This window comes from Felis catus, chromosome B1, assembly GCF_018350175.1.
Source record: "Felis catus isolate Fca126 chromosome B1, F.catus_Fca126_mat1.0, whole genome shotgun sequence".
NCBI lineage: Eukaryota > Metazoa > Chordata > Mammalia > Carnivora > Felidae > Felis > Felis catus.
The window spans coordinates 9103186-9122161 of record NC_058371.1 but is presented as its reverse complement, the minus strand read 5'-3'; the positions used below and the strand labels follow the sequence as shown (position 1 = coordinate 9122161).

The 18976-nt window shown below is 39.2% G+C and overlaps 1 long non-coding RNA gene across 1 annotated transcript; it reads right to left on the bottom strand.

The window, feature by feature from the left end:
* Positions 1 to 1125: 1125 nt before the first annotated feature.
* Positions 1126 to 17688, bottom strand: LOC123384748. The gene is made up of 3 exons (XR_006596246.1): positions 17378 to 17688; positions 16388 to 16487; positions 1126 to 1172 (listed from the first exon to the last, which is right to left on the bottom strand). It is a non-coding gene; the product is annotated as an uncharacterized LOC123384748 (long non-coding RNA).
* Between the last annotated feature and the right edge of the window lie 1288 nt (positions 17689 to 18976).

Below are 18976 nucleotides of genomic sequence, written 5' to 3'. Positions count from 1 at the left end.
GCTAATGTTCAGAATTCAAAGGCGACAAAGAAGTGAAAAACTTTGTGGAGCAGCAGGAAGGATCCAGTTAGTGTTGAATAACACGAATTTGAATCGAACTCCATCAGTTCCAACACTTAACTTGCCATAACATTTGTCAGAATGGAAGCGGAAGCAGTGGAATCAAAACTCAGAAATATTCGGGGAAGAGAATTTCTTGAAAGAAACGTGTTGATGAGCTACTCCAAGTATAAGGTTAGCCGAATTGACCAAGGACGTGATCTTGTAACAAAGGGTGGTTTCAAACCTAAATGGCACTTGGGTTGCTGAGCGCTGGCATGAGTTGTGGTCAGTAAGTCTGAAGACAGAAAGCAGGTGGAGTAGAATAGGTTTTCATCATATAGAAGAACAGCACTTGGCTAGGTGATAAATGACTGACTATGCAGCGTGAAAAATTTGCCCTGTCTTCATAGTGTGTTGGGAAAGTGCCAAGGAATGAGATGATAGAAACAGAGTGCCCCTAGTCTTTAAGCCCTGTTAAGAAGTACAGCCCTTTTAACACAAGTACTACAAGGATATTGAAGAGCTTAGTGGGAGCCTCTAACATGGGGGTCTCCGTATACAGCAGCCTAGGTTGGGTTGAGGACAACTCAGGCAGTTACACTTAACTCTGCATAGTCTGGAATTTTACCAGGTAGGTGACACAGAATAGTGACCGCACACAGGGAAGAGAAGGGAGGGATGACAAGACTTAGAATCCAAAGTACATACAGAAGAAAGTAAAAACAGAAGGTGCCATTAAATTGGATAAATATGGCGGCAACAATAGATTGAAAGATCTAGTTTAGTCCCTGCGGCTGTTTCCAATGTTCCACTTTCTCTCCAGCTGCTTTTGGGGAGGGGTCCTTTTCCCGTATTCTCCCCCCCTCCCCAGTCTCCGTCCTCTCTCCACCCGCAAATGCGGTTCCCAACCCTCCATGGCTTCTCGCTCCCCAAATTCACCTCTCCACGCTGGGTACCTGCTGAATACTGTGGTTCAGGTTGTGCAGATTGTTGTGTTAATCCTCCAATCAGTTTTCTAAGTGTGTAGGATGGTTTAGTGTTGGTCTGGCTGTATTTCATGGACACGAGACACACAAAAAACTTCCATGCTCTTCCGCCATCTTGGCTCCTCCCCCAATAGATTGAAATATCTAAAAAAAGAAAAGAAAGAAAGAAAAAGAGCATACTTAAGAACAGCTGAGTAAAAACTGAAAGGATGTGTTTGGATTTTTCTCTCAACTTTATATTAGTAATACACTTTCTTCATGAACCTCTCTTCACTCAAAACAGTTCTGTCCATCCTACTACACACACACACAGTGGATACTTAAAATATTCCAATGGCATTACACATTAAGGCTTTTTCCTTCTCTGGCAAAGCTCAGGAGACTTAAATATTTCTGTTCTTCATCTTATCTTCATAATCTCAAGGCTCTTACAAATGGATTTGCTTATAAAATGGTTTTAAAACAGAGTATTATTACTCAGTATGATTTAAATCCTTTCAGTCTCTTCTGTACATGGGAGAAGGGCTCCTGTTTATATATAAATATATATTTATATAAATATATATAAACGTATATATAATATAATATATAGAAGTGTGGCCAATGAATTTTGTATTCCTCAAAAGAATGGTGGAAAATATATCTCTAGGTCTTTTTTTTTCTTTTTAGCGATGGCCTATTATTTTGTACATGATATATGAAAAATGAAAAGCACGGGGATACCTAAAACCCAGTGAGGAAGTGACTTCAATGTATTATGGGTACTACTCTTTTTTTTTTTTAATTTTTTTTTCAACGTTTATTTATTTTTGGGACAGAGAGAGACAGAGCATGAACAGGGGAGGGGCAGAGAGAGAGGGAGACACAGAATCGGAAACAGGCTCCAGGCTCTGAGCCATCAGCCCAGAGCCCGACGCGGGGCTCGAACTCACGGACCGCGAGATTGTGACCTGGCTGAAGTCGGACGCTTAACCGACTGCGCCACCCAGGCGCCCCTGGGTACTACTCTTTAAGACACCTGTGGGAGCAAAGTTAGATGAGTTTGTAGCTTCTTCAGGGGACCCTGGAGTGTCTCATGTAAAAATGTCATTTTAATTATTTATGCAGGAAAAAAAATTGCATCATGTACGTGAACTTTTTTTTATTAGTTTCAATGCACTTGTAGAAAGAATGAAACTCTGGGTTTATACAGTACATTTTGCCTTAGGAATACGAAGTGCTTTGAAAGCGTTATTGTAGGTTTTCCAATAGAGTGAGATTTGATGCCTATTTTTATTCTCGCACACAGGGTAGAAGAGTAACGTGGGCAAAGTTAGCCAAGTTAGTAAAAGATCTCAGAATTAAATTCAGGACTGTAAATTCCAAAACAATGCAGTTTCAACAAGGATAAATACTCCAAGACAAAAAGACTTACTCAAAGGAAAGGAGCACAGAATTTTTGTCCTTAAACTATACGTTATCAGATGGATCTTAAATAGCTTTTGAAAACCAGAATTCAAGACAGGATATACTACTAACAGGATTCTTAGAGGCACGTAAGGTAAGTCATGAATGACCCAACCAGTGTAACTAAAACATGCAACGCTGAACAAATGCAAAGTAACCATTTCTCATTTTTCTCAGGAATTAAGCTTAATGACTTAGGAATTATGAAAACACGATTTCCTTCGACAAGAACACAGTGCTGCTTGTTTGGTCTTGCTTGTCATTGAGACTGAGGTTGAGATGACTTTGCTGATTGGGTGACGGCAACCTTAATAAAAAGGAAAGTTCTATGCCTTACATTTTTCTTCAAAATAAACACATATGAGCCAACAAGTCATTCTAACCCCAGAAGAGGGTTCTAGGGTCAGCATTCTCTTGGTCCTCCACTGGAGTTTTCACACTATTGCAAATACAACTTCTGGAAACATTCAGCAATGGTGTCCTTGTGTCTTTATTCTCCTGCTATCTAGTCACATACTGGTGCTTCCTTTACAATTTTGGAAATGTTTTTAACGTAGTAATCTGTTGGCTCAACAGATATTTATTAAATGGCCTGCTCTGTGTCAAGTTCTGGGGACATGGAAACGAGGGAGAAAGCGGTTCCTATAGTCACAACCCAGGGAAGATGGCAGTCACATAAACAAGTATTACGCCATGTAAGGGATGTGTCAGCAGAAATATTTATGGAGTAAACCGGAGGAAGCAGGACAGCTGAGGTGCAGCAGAGAGAGCCTTGCCTCTGTTGTGGGTGCCTGGGCAGGCTCCGTGGGGAGGGGCAGACAACCATGGGTGGAGCTTTGGGTGAGAGAGGTCACACTGGTAACATCACCACGCATCCTTTCTAAGGCTGGAAACTATATTTCCCAGAAACCATTTGGCTTAAACAATGTGGGTTAGAATCTGCCCCTGGGAGGAATCTGTGGAAGATTTGGAAGGAAGAAGGAAAGCTTAATGTCAACCATTAAGCTTGACATTTTATAGTAGCCTGTGCTGCAAGTTCTGGATCCCTCCACAAACTTCCAGAATCAACAGCATCTTCCAGGCAGACATATTGACTATTTCTCTAATCTCCCAGCCTCAGCCTTCTAACCCTACCATATTCAGATAAACTCTAGTTCCCATATTAGAGGCTACAAAGATTCCTATACTAAATCACTCCTCTTCCTAATACTCATAGACAATCTTTGCCTGACTAAACTCAGGTGATGCAGATAATTTCAAAGAGAAGTTAAAACTTGGACAGGGTTTTGAAAGCGAAATAGGAATTGATCCGGCAAACAAGCTATAGACATCATTCCTGCAAAACTGAAGAGCGATGGGCATCAGATGCAAATTAACCGTTATAAGCCCATGAGAAAACAAAAAATAGTCATGTCTAAATACCCGCAGAAAGGTTCTTCCCTCTAGCCATGAGGACAGAGGATGCATTTTTCTGCTTAGTCTTAGCTCCTTACCCAAATTCTTAGGGGTGGCCCTGCCTTGGCAGAAAGGCTTCAGTCATCCTTCACCCACATCACCACATATAGATAGTTCGTCTGACAACAAATCCAAGAAGGCAGCTAGGCAGACAGCCAAGGCTGAGTCCTAAGTGAAATTGGTTTGTCTCTTGGATTTCTCAGTTGTATAAGAAAAATTTAAAAAAATAAAGAAAGAAAGAAAAAAAGAAAACCTTTTTTTTCTATAAAAACACTTTGACTTCAAGTTTATATTCACTCAGAAACAAGGGCGTCAACAATACAGTGAGAAATGTACACAGTTGAGTAACATTGAGATCACTTCTTGGGTTTCATACCAATGCTGAAATTACTACAAACAGTACGGGAATGAGGCCTCACAACTGTAATTCGTTTTTCAATTAATATTTATTGGGCCAAATTGTGCCTGGCACTGTACTGGGTACTAGGCATTCAAAAAGACAGGCAAAGATGTAGCCCTCAAGGAGCTTAAGTTCCCCTGGGTAGAATTATAAAATAATTGGAAATTTTTCATAAATAAGTATGTAGCATACCACACAGATGTAATAGATTTGCCCTTCCTCAACCACAGGTGACGGAAACAAGAAAGTGTCACTAGTTTGTGACGTCTGAGTGACAGCTGCTTGACAAAAGTTCCCTTTGACCCAGGGATGCCCCCAGGTCCTATCACTGGACGCTCCCCAGTTCCCTCCTCCCTTAAATGACACCTTATAACTCAGTTGATAAAGGGTCCTTACGACCTGCTGTGATAAATTTAGAAGAACAAATGTCCTTTTTGGAGACACCTGCAAAGGCTGGTTAAGGTTCAAATCCTGTCAGGTGATGACTAATAAATACAGTCACTCCTTGATCAATACATAAATTCTATTCCTTCTATAATCCTGCATTTCTCTGATGACCCTGTCACCGCCAATCTCCAGCTGTAACTCCTATTTTCTTCTGGGAGTCACTGTTGGTATGTATATTAATAATAAACCTTGTTCTCTTATGCTTGGGGTTGGTTATGTCCTTAGCTCAAGCATCTGGTACCTTCCTCAGTGGGAAGAGCACAGTGAGTTTCGGGGTTTCTCTAGGTCTCTCTAGGGTTGACTGAAACATGGTTTTATTATTTCACTTATCGGATCACATCCCCAAATCTCCTCCTTCACCCTTCCATCCACACCTTTAGTTAATGAATTTACTCATACTTTACAAAGAAAAATGGGACAACTGCAAGGTAACATTTAACAGACTCTCACCACCCCATCTATCACCTACCAGCATCCGTCTGTTCTCCCAACCTGTTAACTTAGATGAAACTTCCATAATCCCATCCAAAACCAATTCCTACACTTTACCCAGGATCCCCTCTCCTCGTGAGGCCTCCAGGACATCACTGCACCAGTTTTTTCCTCATTTTCCTACATCATTCATAATTTCTAAATGGTTTATACTGATAACACACAAATATGTATTTTTTCATGTAAAAAAACATGTGTATATATACACATCATTCTCGAGTGAACTTGAAAAGGAGCCTGAGAAGAAGGAGCCGATGAAATAGGAGGAAAAGAAAGCACATGTGATTTTGGTAGTTCATGTGGGGAAAAAAATAGTGTTTTAAGGAAAAGGAAGAAACCGTCACGCCACCGCCAGTAAATCAGACAAGATAAGATGACGACATCTCGCAGCACAAAGGGTGGTATTAACACAGAAGTCACCGATGAGTCATAAGAGCAATTCTGATGGAAAAGTGAGGGTAAAAACTTGATGGCATGTTTCACAGAGGCTGGGACAAGAGGACAGGAGCTAGAGTGTCAGCTCCTTCGAGGAACAAAGTGCTGTGATACTGACAAGGCAAATGGGGATACTAGTTTTACAGACTATCACAGAAACTCCTTCTGTGGGAACAGGAAAAAAAGCAGTCAGGCATTAGCACAGGAGACAGAGAAGGAGCAGGGAGAGCCTGTGGAAGGACTTCTCTGACTGTTTCATTTCTTTCAGTGAAATAGAAAGTGAGCCCAGAGCGAGGATGATGAAGGAGACTTTGAGGTAGAAAAATAGAACACACGGGGACCCCTGGCTGGCTCAGTCCATGGAGCGTGTGGCTCTTGACCTCAGGGCTGTGAGTTCGAGGGCCACACTGGATGGAGAGATAATTTAATAAAATGTTTTTTGTTTTTTTTTTAAATAGAAGCTATGAAGCGGTCTCCTTGGGAGAATAGACTCTGAACACACAGTATGATCCAAGCAGTCTACTTGAGGTTCATGGTCATGAATTCCAAGTGAGATCAATCAGCATGGTTGTGTGTTGTCTTTAGCCCCATTACAATAAAGGCACGGAATTAGGTGGAAAGTTGAATTTAATCAGGACTTTAGGTTTGCTGAGCCAGTATAAGCAAGAGAGGTGAAAAGAAAAGTTGAGATTATATGCAAAGGACTTACAATAGTGATTGACCATGAAATTCGTGCTGGCTAAGGAATGAGGATGTTAAGCACGTGAGGGATGGTTAAATGATAGTAACACCAGTAGATTAGTGATCTGGGCAGCAGTGATAGATTTCTAGGCTAAGGGTGAGCTATCATTTTAGGAAGTGTGGTAAGGAGAACAGGACACATGAAATTTAGGTTTTAGAGAGGTTATAATTATTGACAAAGTCTAGCACCATTTGCAGAAGTAGATGCCGAGGAAAAGAACGAAAGGCAAATACGATAATTCGAGTAACGTTATAAGGTCTTTATCTTTAAAATTATTGGGCAGCTTTTTGTTATTTGCAATATGAAAGTCACAGCTTCGTTGCACATGACACAGGCTCTTTAGTCTATAACTCTCTCCCTGTCCTATCTACTCTAACCGCCCCCCCCACCTCGCCCTACTGCACCTTATCCATCAGAAATGCTGAACTACCTCAGTTTCTCTGAATATTACTTTCACTGTAGCACATCTTTGTATATAAACATTGTTCCCTCTACCTGTAATTTTTTCCCCTCCTTGCCTGACTGATAAATTCCATTAAGCTCAATCATCTGTGAATTTTTTTCCTGATGAATGTATATATACACATATATATGGGATTTTTCTTTTTAAAATATGGCTTTTTGAGAAAAGAGCCAGATTACTCATGTTTGTACATTTTGGCCTCATACCATGTCTGACATATAAAATAAAATATCTGAGATGAATAAATGGGAAGATAAATATTAATAGTTTTTCTTCTTTTTTTTTTTCAACGTTTATTTATTTTTGGGACAGAGAGAGACAGAGCATGAACGGGGGAGGGGCAGAGAGAGAGGGAGACACAGAATCGGAAACAGGCTCCAGGCTCTGAGCCATCAGCCCAGAGCCTGACGCGGGACTCGAACTCACGGACCGCGAGATCGTGACCTGGCTGAAGTCGGACGCTTAACCGACTGCCCCACCCAGGCGCCCCTAATAGTTTTTCTTCTTGATAAAGCGTTCATATTCCATTTCCTAATAAGTTTGACACTTTCACTTATAGATATTTCATCATGAAATCAAACATTACTGAGTTGATTGAAAGGCATGTACTAATATGAATAGAGAGAGGAAAAACAAATTAAGCTTCTCTTCCTCATATTCTTCTGTGAGCCAAATATCTTCAGATTGCCCTAATCCAGAAATCCGATAGCTCCTCTCCTACATAAACTAAGCCACACGTTTACAAATCATCCTTAAAATATATTTGGAAAAATTTTGCTTTACAGAAGTCTATACACAAGACATTATGCTTTGTTGTAATAGGAAGGGTCATATTGAATAATGTTCTTAGTTTTTCAAATAGAAAAATAATATTATTGGGCACAGGGGCGGCTCAGTTGGTTAAGCATCCGACTTCGGCCCAGGTCATGATTTCACAGTCTGTGAATTCAAGCCCCGTGTTGGGCTCCATGCTGACAGCTCAGAACCCGGAGTCTGCTTCAGATTCTGTGTCTCCCTCCCTCTCTACTCCTCCCCCGCTTATACTCTGTCTCTCTCTGTCTCTCAAATATAAATAAACATTAAAAAAAACCTTTGAAAACTAAATAAACAGGGGCGCCTGGGTGGCGCAGTCGGTTAAGCGTCCGACTTCAGCCAGGTCACGATCTCGCAGTCCGTGAGTTCGAGCCCCGCGTCAGGCTCTGGGCTGATGGCTCAGAGCCTGGAGCCTGTTTCCGATTCTGTGTCTCCCTCTCTCTCTGCCCCTCCCCTGTTCATGCTCTGTCTCTCTCTGTCCCAAAAAAAATAAATAAACGCTGAAAAAAAAATTTAAAAACTAAATAAACAGAAAAATAATATCGTTAACTGAATGTTGTAACTTAATTAAAAAGACCCCGGGAATACAGGAAGATATTTAAGAATTTCTGAACTCAGCAACTAATGCACATTTTGATTTAGGGCAAAGGGACTGTGGCTCGTAAGGAATGGCCACTCCTTCCACTAACCTCACAAGGAGAAACAACTATAAGAATCTAAGACAGCCAGAAGATGTGAATCAGAGTAACCATAATGTAACAGAAGTCTCCCCAAGTCACTGGAGGGTCTCCAACGGCGGAAATTGTAGCAAAAACGGTTATTTTGCAGTTCAGCCCCTTTCTCCGACTGAAAATACAGGCGAGGTCCTCAGGATGTGTCCTATCTGCTGTGCTGGTCCTTCCCACACGCTGTAGTGACAAGTGCCTGTATTTGACCATGACATTTACAAACTGCCCAGAGAATCCAAGCCTTTTTCAAAGAATATAGCAACTGCTGTTTCTCTATTTACAGATTATGGGTGCAACGTTATTTCACATTCAGTCTTTGTGGGGCCTGGGAACCAGAAAAGGACTACCAGATACCTTTTATGAGCCAGGTAGTCCCAGGAGGTTCCTGCTCCAAACAAGATAGTAAAATCTCCTTCACCTCCTTTGTGCGGACCCTGGGATCCCTCCACCAAGCAAGTAAGCTTCTTTGTTTCAATTCTCTCCCACTCAGGAGGAAGAAGCCCTGGATGAAACCATGAATAATCTCTCAACACAAAACTTTTATTTAAAAGGTGTAAAAACAGTGGTGTGTGTGTGTGTGTGTGTGTGTGTGTGTGTGTGTGTGGCATCTGTAAGTAAAGACACGGCTGATTAGAACAGTATAAAGAAATCCTCAGAAACCAGCTCATGATTATGCCCATGAACGGAGGCTGTGATTGCCTGAGAAACTGTGGTGCTATGGGTAAGCTAGGGCATGAGTAAAAACCACAAACCAGGATGGGCAAAGAGGCCTTGAGGAATTGTTACTATGAACCCCACATATACTTTAGATCAAGACTCAATACAAGTATATAATAGGAGGGAAAAAAAGGTTCCCACTGACAGAGGAAGACCAAAAATATTTTTTGCCTGGTTTAGGCTGGGCTCTGGTCAGGAGATTTAAAAATCTCTTGGAAATTCATAAATACAATAGGCCTGAGGCCTGAATTTCAATCCTACTTCAAGAAGTCAACATTAAATGCAGGCTGAACTGAGAAATCTGTAGCACCTGAGAAACACAGACCAAAAAAAAAAAAAAACAAAAAACAAAAAAAAAATGCTTCTCTTGAGAAGCATGCCCTCTCTACAGCCCCAAAGTTTTACTGCAAATAAATTCTCACTGAAGATTTTCTCACAAATCTTGTGGAATGTACTAGAAAACAACCCACTATCAGCGTGAACCAGGGCACAAGAGGTTGAGGAAGAAATACTTAGGAACTACAAATAATAAAACTATCAGATATAGGCAATATAATGAGTTCAAATGACTAAGACATAAAAGAATTCATAAAAAAGAAAAATTCCAGATCAACAGACTATTAAAAAAATAGGCATACTTAAAGAAAATAGAAGTTTGAGCACTGAAAAATATAGTAATTGTAGTAAAAAAAGTTAATTGAATGGGCTAAGCAGTCAATTAGAAAGGAAGAGAAAAATGGTGAATTTGAATATTAATCTGAGAAAATGACTCAGAATTTAGCAGAAAATGAAAATAGACATGAAAAAATATGAGAGTTTAATAGATACAGAAATTAAAATAAGAAAATCTAATGAAGGGCTAATAAAAAGCTTTTTTAAAAAAATTTTTTTTAACGTTTATTTATTTTTGAGAGAGAGACAGAGCATGAACAGGGGAGGGGCAGAGAGAGAGGGAGACACAGAATCTGAAACAGGCTCCAGGCTCTGAGCCGTCAGCACAGAGCCTGATGCGGGGATCGAACTCAGGGACCGCGAGGTCATGACCTGAGCCGAAGTCGGATGCTCAACCGACTGAGCCACCCAGGCGCCCCAGAAGGGCTAATAAAAAGCTTTAACACTGAGAGAAGATGGTTGCAATCCAGGACACGGACACGGGGAGCTCCTGAACTCACCTCCTCCCAGAGACACACTGAACCTACAGCAACACGCAGAATAATTACTTCTGAAAGAAATTGTGTGTGTTGAGTAAACAAATAAACAAACAAAAAAACCCCCACACTGAGTAGGATAGGTGAGATACACTCTCACCTTAAACCTCACCCCAGCACAGGGACATATAATCAGGAAAGAATTCATCAACCCCAGCTTCTTCCTAAGGAGTGACGGGTTTGAACCCCAACTCCCAAGACGTCCGTCTGAGGGATGGGCCCCCAGAACACCTAAGGCTGAAAGTCTACAGGGCTTGTTTCCATGGAATCCTCTCCAGAGGCAGGCGAGACCAGTGGGCACCATTTTCATGTCATCTGTCTGGCCCACTCCAGGTCACTGGTATCTCCCTAAAAAGAGGTTATGCATCTATCTGACAGTCCGGCTTCTGTGGCTACCACGCAGAAGACACACCTGTTGGCTGCATGGCTGTACAGCCAGTGAGTCCTGTAGTGGCCACAGGACCATAGCAAAGAAACAATTCTTAACCACTCAGAAGATGCCCCTGTTGACCACCTGGCTGTAGTAGCTAGTGGGTCCTGTAGTGGTGACAGGACAGTGGCAAACAACGAAACAATTCACCTATTCCCCCAGGGCTAGCTGCTACACAGGAAAAATAATGATGAGCAAAATAAAAATGCAACCTACAAAAAAAAAAAACGGGGGGGGAATATTTGCAAATTGCATATTGGATGAGGGATTAATATCTAAAACATATAAAGAACACTTACAACTATTTGGGGAAAAAAAATAAACGGTCCAATTTAAAAAATGGGCAAATGAATTGAGCAGACATTTTTCCAAAGAAGACATCCAAATGGCCAAAAGATACACGAAAAGGTGCTCAACATCCATCATCATCAGGTGCAAGCAAACCAAAACCACAATGAGATAGCACCTCATACTCGTTAGAATGGCTATCATCAAAAAGACATGAAAAAGCAGGGGCACCTGGATGGCTCAGCCAGTTAAGCGTCCGGTTCTTGGATTTGGTTCAGGGCATGATCTCTGGGGTTCATGAAGTCAAGCTCCACCTTGGATTCCATGCTGACAGTTCAGAGTCTGCTTGGGATTCTCTCTCTCTCTCTCTCTCTCTCTCTCTCTCTCTGCCCCTCCCCCACTCGTGTGCACACTCTCCCTCTCTCTCTCAAAACAAATATATCAACATTTTTAAAAAGACTTGAAATAGCAAGTATTGGTGAGAATGTAGAGGAAAGGGAACTCTTGTTCACCAAGAGTAGAAATATAAATTGATGCGACTACTATGGAAAACATTATGGAGATCCCTCAAAAAATTAAAAAAAAAAGAAATACCATATGATCTGACAATCCCACTTCTGAACATTTACCCAAAGAAAATGAAATCAGAGTCTCAAAGTGATACCTGCATTCCCTTGTTCATCGCGACATCACTCACAATAGCTAAGATATGGAAATGACTTAGGTGTCTGTCAGTGGATGAATGGATAAAGAACTTACAGTATACATATACAATGGATTATTCAGCCATGATAAAGAAGGAAATCCTGACATTTGCAACAACATGGATGGACCTTGAAGGCATTATGCTAAGTGAAATAAGACAGAGAAAGACAAATATTTCATAGTATCACTTATCTGTGGATTCTAAAAGAAAGAAGAAAGAAAAAAAGAAAGTAAGAAAGTAAAACCCACAGAAACAGAGTAGAAAAGTAGTTGGCAGGGCCTGGGGCATGGATAGGGAGAGTTTGGTAAAAGGGTACAAACTTACAGCTCTAAGATGAAGATTGTCTAAAGATATAATATAAATCATGGTGACTACAGCTGATTTAAAAAAGGGAAAGAGGTAATAATATTGAAAAGGATAATCTTAGAGAATTTTCCTTAAACAATAAAAATATATGATTCCTCAAAAAGAACATGATTCCTCATATTCAGAACAAAATATACTACATATGGATTTATTTTAATGGAGAAAGAAAGAAAGAAAGAAAGAAAGAAAGAAAGAAAGAAAGAAAGAAAGAAAGAAAGAAAGAGAAAGGATCTTAAATGTTATAATAAGGCAGATTACTTTCAGGGGAATGATATTTAAACTAATGGGAGGTTGTTAAGTATGCAAAATTACATACAAAGACAATGGAAAAATATCACCAAGGTACTAGTGAAGAAAAAAATCAGTTGTAAGTCTGGGTATGTTGTATATCTTGACTAAAGTTTTGGCTTTGCAGATGTATACATTTGTCACAATGTCTCCATTATATAGTTTAAGTTAATGCAATTTTTGCACTTAAATTATACTGCAAGAAAGTTGGTTTTAAAAATCCAACAGGATCGTGTTTCCAAGGACATCAGACAGGAGGACGGAAAAAAAATTCAACAAATTCAGCAGTATTATGGGCTGAATGGTATCCCCCAACTCCTATGTTGAAGTCCTAACCCTAGTACCCCAGAATGTAGCTATATTTAAATATGAGGCCTTCAAAGGGTGATTATGTTAAAATAAGGAGCTTTAGGGACAAGCTTCAGTCCAATCTGACTGTTGTCCTTGTTAGAAGAGATAAAGAGAGAATTAAGGCATGAATGTGCATACACAGTGGAAAGTTCATGTGAGGACAGAGAAAATGTCACTGCAAACCAAGGAGAGAGACCTCATGAGAAACCAACCAGCTGACACATTGATCTCAGACTTTCACGGTCCAAACTCTGAGAAAATAAATTTCTGTTGTTTAAGCCACAGAGTCTGTAGTTTTTTTGTTTTTTGTTTTTTTTTTATGGAAGCCTTAGGAAACTAATACAACCACGTTTCGTGATCATAAGTACATTTCAGTAGATACATAAAAGTCATAGGACAAAGTTCAAATGCTTTACATAACTTTAAAAGGAAGTTATTAGCAAAATAGGTATAGAAGGACACTACCGAAAGTGATTATAGGTATCTTTCCAAAAGACCTTGATCAAACATGACACAGAGAGAAGTTTTCCTTTTAAAATTCAGGTGCCTAGGTGGCTCAGTCAGCTAAGTGTCTGACGTTGGCTCAGGTCACGATCTCACAGTTCAAGGGCTTGAGCCCCGCATCAGGCCCTGTGCTGACAGCTCGGAGCCTGGAGCCTGTTTCGAATTCTGTGTCTCCCTCTCTCTCTGCCCCTCCCCGGCTCATGCTCTGTCTGTCTGTCTGTCTCTCTCTCTCTCTCATAAATAAACATTAAAAATTTTTTAAATAAAATATAATGATAAAATAAAACAAAATTCGGGAATTTACAAGGATTCTTACTATTACTACATTTACTCAGGATTCTACTATAGTCCCTAAACAGAAAAATAAAAAGAGTAAAATAAATAGAACCATAAATACGAGAAATAAAATAGGAAAACTCATTATTTGCATATGTTATAATTGTATATATGGGAAATATAAACATGTCTACAAACTTTTAGAGCAAAAAAAGTGAGTTCAGCAAGTTTGATGACGGAAACGTTGTAAAACATCGATTGCTTTCCTGTAACATAGCAGCAACAACAAAAACAAATCTTTAAAAATTCAACGTTACAATAAAAAATGCAACTATAATTTATCTAGGAAGGCCTCTGGCAAAGAGATGCAGTATCTTTGTGGAATTGTAAATACAAGAAGTGGTATATTAATTGAAGATTCAATATTGGAAAGATGTCAATTTCTCCCAAAATTGGTCTCTAGAGCCAAAACAGTTCCTTTCTACATTAAAACAAGTAATTTGTATTTTTTTGCTATTGTTTTGGAGAAACTTGACAAATTGCCCCAAAAGGTATATGAAAATTACAATATCTAAAAATGGCCAAAATTCTTAAAAACAACAGTGGAAGGAGAGGTAGTGATACTAAACAGTCATATTATAAAACTATATAATAAATCAAAGAGTCTGAATTTGTCAAACATAGAGAAGAAGACAAGGAGAACTCAAAAATGCTCAGAAATGGAGCCACATATTTCTGGAAACTTGATATCAGGTAGATTTATCAGTGCAAATCAGTGGGGAAAGAAATAAAGCCTTTTTTAAGTAATCTGTTCTGGGACAGTTGTGTATCTGTGTGTAAAAGGAAAAAAAATGACATTAGATCCCTATTTTCAAGCCATACACAAAAATAAATTCTAGGTAGACTAAAGATACATATGTGGAAAACATTTCCATACAACTTTTGGAATATAATATGCAAGAGCATTGTATGATTTCAAGAGCAGAGAGGATTTTTATATAAGGCAAAAATTCATTAAACTTAACATGAAAGACTGAGTAATTTCTGTAAAACAAAATTCAATGTAAACAAAATAGAAAAGAAACCACAAACTGGAAGAACATATCTATAATCTATGCAACCAAAAAAGAGTAAGTATCAATGTATTTAAATAACTGCTTTAATAAGAAAAAGAAAAGCAATATATATATATATATATATATATATATATATATATATGTATATATATAGGCAAAAAATATTAATAACCAGTTTACAGAAAAGGCATATGGCTGTCAAGTACATATGAAGTGTCTTCAACTTACTAGTAATCACAAAAATGCTAACTCTAACAATAATGAAATACTGCTTTGGGATTTTTTAGATTTGTCAATATTCAACATTTGATGAGATTTTTAAAATATAAAACTTTAGCAATACCAAGTGTTGACAAAAATAGGAAGTAATCAGAACTCCTGCAAACACCCTGCAGGAGTATAAATTAGTACAACCTTTTTGGGGAAATATCCGAATATGGAATTTCATACCCGTGTACAAACCACTGAAATAATGTTTGCAAGGAGAGCACGTATATATATGAATCTTCGCACAGCAGGGTTCAGTGACATTCCTTGGGTCACTCAACTAGTAAGTGGTAAAATCATGATTCAAATCTGAGAGTCTGACTCCTGAGTCTCTAGCCTAACCACACCACTGATGTGTAACCTATCAGGATCATAAAACACTCAGCGGCCATTAAAGAGAATTACCCAGCTCTGTGTCTAATAATATTAAACGACCTCTAAAATATACCATTACACAAAGAATCAATGCTAATGAATGTAAATAATGGAAAAGTATCTACAGATGATATATGAGAATAAGTGAGCTTGAAAAATTTGTTGGCTACTAGGTCAGTATGTAAAAATCATTTTTATTTCTGTGCACCAGCAATAATTACAAAATTAAGGGTATTTTTTCAGTTTATTCATTTATTTTGAGAGAAAGAGAGAACCAGTGGGGGAGGGACAGAGAAGGACAGGGACAAAGGGCTCAAAGTGAGCTCTGTGCTGACAGCAGAGGGTCAGATATGGGGCTCAAACTCATGAACCGTGAGATCATGACCTGAGCCAAAAGCAGACAATCAACCAACTGAGCCACCCAGGCGTCCCCAAAATTAAGTTTTAAAAAGGGATACCTTTTTATAAGCAAATACAAAATAAAATACATAGGTCTAAATCTAAAAGTGTATAATTATTGAAAGAAATGAACAAATCCTAAATAAATGTGTGTGATAATATATATATATTATATATATATATATATAATATATATATATATTAGCTATAAAAGAAAAGACTGATAAATTAGAATATAGGAAAATTTAAAGGTTCTATTCATCAAAGGTACTATTAAGAAAATATAAATCAAATCAGGAAATGAGAAAAGATGCTTGCAATACATATAACCAACAAACAATTTGTGTACAGAATACAAAAATCACTCCTTCAAACCAATAAAAAGTATATCTAACTCCATCATAAAATGGGAAAAAAATGATATTATCTCACCAAAAAGATATACAAATGACTATTAAACATATGAAAAGGTGCTCACCCTCATTAGGAATCTGGTCAATTTGAAATAAGGCTTCCATGAGAATGGCTTCAGTTAAAATGAGATTTACAGCCAGGTTTTGGTGAGCGTGTGAAGCAGCAGGAACTCTCATCAGTGCTAGTGGGCATGTAAATTGGTACACCCACTTTGCAAAACAGTACTTTATCGAAACTGATCTATGACCCAACATTTCCACTTCTAGTACGTACCAAACATCAATGCATCTTCGTGTGCTCCAAAAGACATCTCCTAAATATCTACAAGCAGTTTTGTTGCTCATCTTCCCAGACTAGAAAACAAATCCATCACCTGTGAAATGAACAACGAACTTGTGATACAGCCATATAATAAAATCCCATGCACTAATGCAATGAAATGAACTGCCGTTACACACTCACAAGCAAAAACTCACAAAGATCACTTTGAGCAGAAGCAGCCAGACGCAAAAGGATATAGGTGGTGTTATTCCAGTTGTATAAGTTTAATAAACAGGCAAAAACAATTTTCTGTGATATTCAAAGTCAGCAATGGAGGGGAAAGTACAACTTGTTATTGGAAGGGCATGAGCGGTTATGGTTTGGGGTTTGGGCAAAGTTTGAATTCTTGACCTTGGGCATGGGTACATTGGTGTTAGCTTTGATCATTCTTCGGGTTGTATATTTATATGTTGTACACTTTTTTTAAAGTTTATTTATTTATTATGAGAGAAAGAGAGAAAGAGAGAGTGAGCAAGCAGGGGAAGGGCAGAGGGAGAGAGAGAAAGAGAACCCCAAGCAGGTTCCATGCTGCGGAGCCGAGGCTCAATCCCACCAACTGTGAGATCATGACCTCAACTGAAATCAAGAGCAAGACACTTAACTCACTGAGCCACCCAGGCACCCCTTTGGTACACTTTTATATGTGTGTATCACGCTTCAATGAAGAAAGTTTTTTTTTTTAATTCAAAATCATGTATTTTTAAAATTATCTGCCTATATGTGCATAGTTTATCTAGATGTATTACTTAACTGATAATGGTTACATTTGAGAGTAATACAGATAGGTGAAGGACAGGGCTGTCCAACATATTTGAAAATCTTCCTCATATTTAGATAATTCCCACTTGAAACGTCAAGCTAAAAAACCTAAAACTTGGTTTTCTATTCAGACTCTCTGAGCTTCCGGGTTGGTGAACAGGAGACACAGGGAGAGCGGCATACCTGATGAGGGCACCACACGTCTCGTCTTCGACATCTTTTCCATCTGGATGTTCATCTGCGTCTTTTATCATGCTTTTACGTGAAACCGGCAAACAAAAGAGGGTTATCAGGGCAGGGTTAAGATGGCGGGAAAGTAGGGGGACCGGGATTTTCCTCATCCCTCAAACACAGCTGAACTGAAATCAGATCCCTTGGAATATCCAGGAAATCAATCCGCAGAGTGGCAGAAGGAGACCTCCACAGATGGAAGGAGGAAGCTTGGCAGGATTGAGGGTTACTTCAACAAACAAATCAGAGCACCGCTGGTTGAAGGCCCAAACACTCTACCACAACAAACTCTGCAGAGGACTGACTAGTGGGACAGAACAGCCGAACGCAACAACACAGTGCACACAACATACACCAAAAACACCCCCTGAAGTGACCGACCCTGGCCAGTGTATGACCCCTTTTTACTACGGTACTACTCACAGGTTCAAGACGCGTAATAAGCTATTAAAACATGAAAAAGACAGAAACTTAGCCAAAATGACAAAATGGAATAATTTTCCCCAGCAGAAAATTCAGGAAGAAATCACAGCCAGAGAATTGCTCAAAACAGATATAAACAATATATCTGAACAAGAATTTAGAGTCATAAGACTACTAGCTGGGCTTGAAAAAAGCATAGAAGCAGAGAGTCTGTTGCCACAGAGATCAAAGACCTAAGAAACAGTCATGATGAATTAAGAAATGCTATAAATGACCTGTAAAATAAACTAGATACAGTGACAGCAAGAATGGAAGAAGCAGGGGAGAGAATAGGTGAAATAAAACAAAATTAAGGAAAATTATGAGGCTGAAAAAAGTAGGGGAAAAAAATTACTAGACCATGAGGGGCAAATTAGAGACCTAAGTGATTCCATGAAAGAAAACAATATCTGTATCATAAGAGTTCCGGAAGAAGAAAAGCGAGAGAAGGGGGCAGAAGGTTTAGCTGAACAAATTACAACTGAGAACGTCCCTAATGTGGGGAAGGAAACAGGCATCCAATTGCAAGAGGCACAGAGAACTCCCTTCAAAATCAACAAAACAGGTCAACACCACAACATACCATAGTGAAGCTGGCAAGACGCAAACATAAAGAGAGAATTCTGAAAGCAGCTAGGGACAAACAGGCCTTAACCTACAAAGGTAGGCACATAAGGGTGGAAGCAGACCTGTCCACTGAAACTTGACAGGCCAGAAGGGAGTGGCAAGAAATAGTCAGTGTGCTAAATAGGAAAAGGATGCAGCCAAGAATCCTTTATCCAGCAAGGATATCATTCAGAATAGAAGGAGAGATAAAGGCTTTCCCAGACAAACAAAAACTAAAGGAGTTCATGACCACTAACCAGCCCTGCAGGAGATTCTCAGGGGGACTCTGAGTGGAAGCAGCAAAGACTACAAAGGACCAGAGACACCATTACAAACACAAAATCTATAGATAACACAATGGTACTAAATTCATACCTTTCAATAATCACTCTGAATATAAATGGACTAAATGCCCCAATCAAAAGATAGAGGGTATCAAAATGGGTAAAAAAAAACAAGATCCACTGGGGCGCCTGGGTGGCT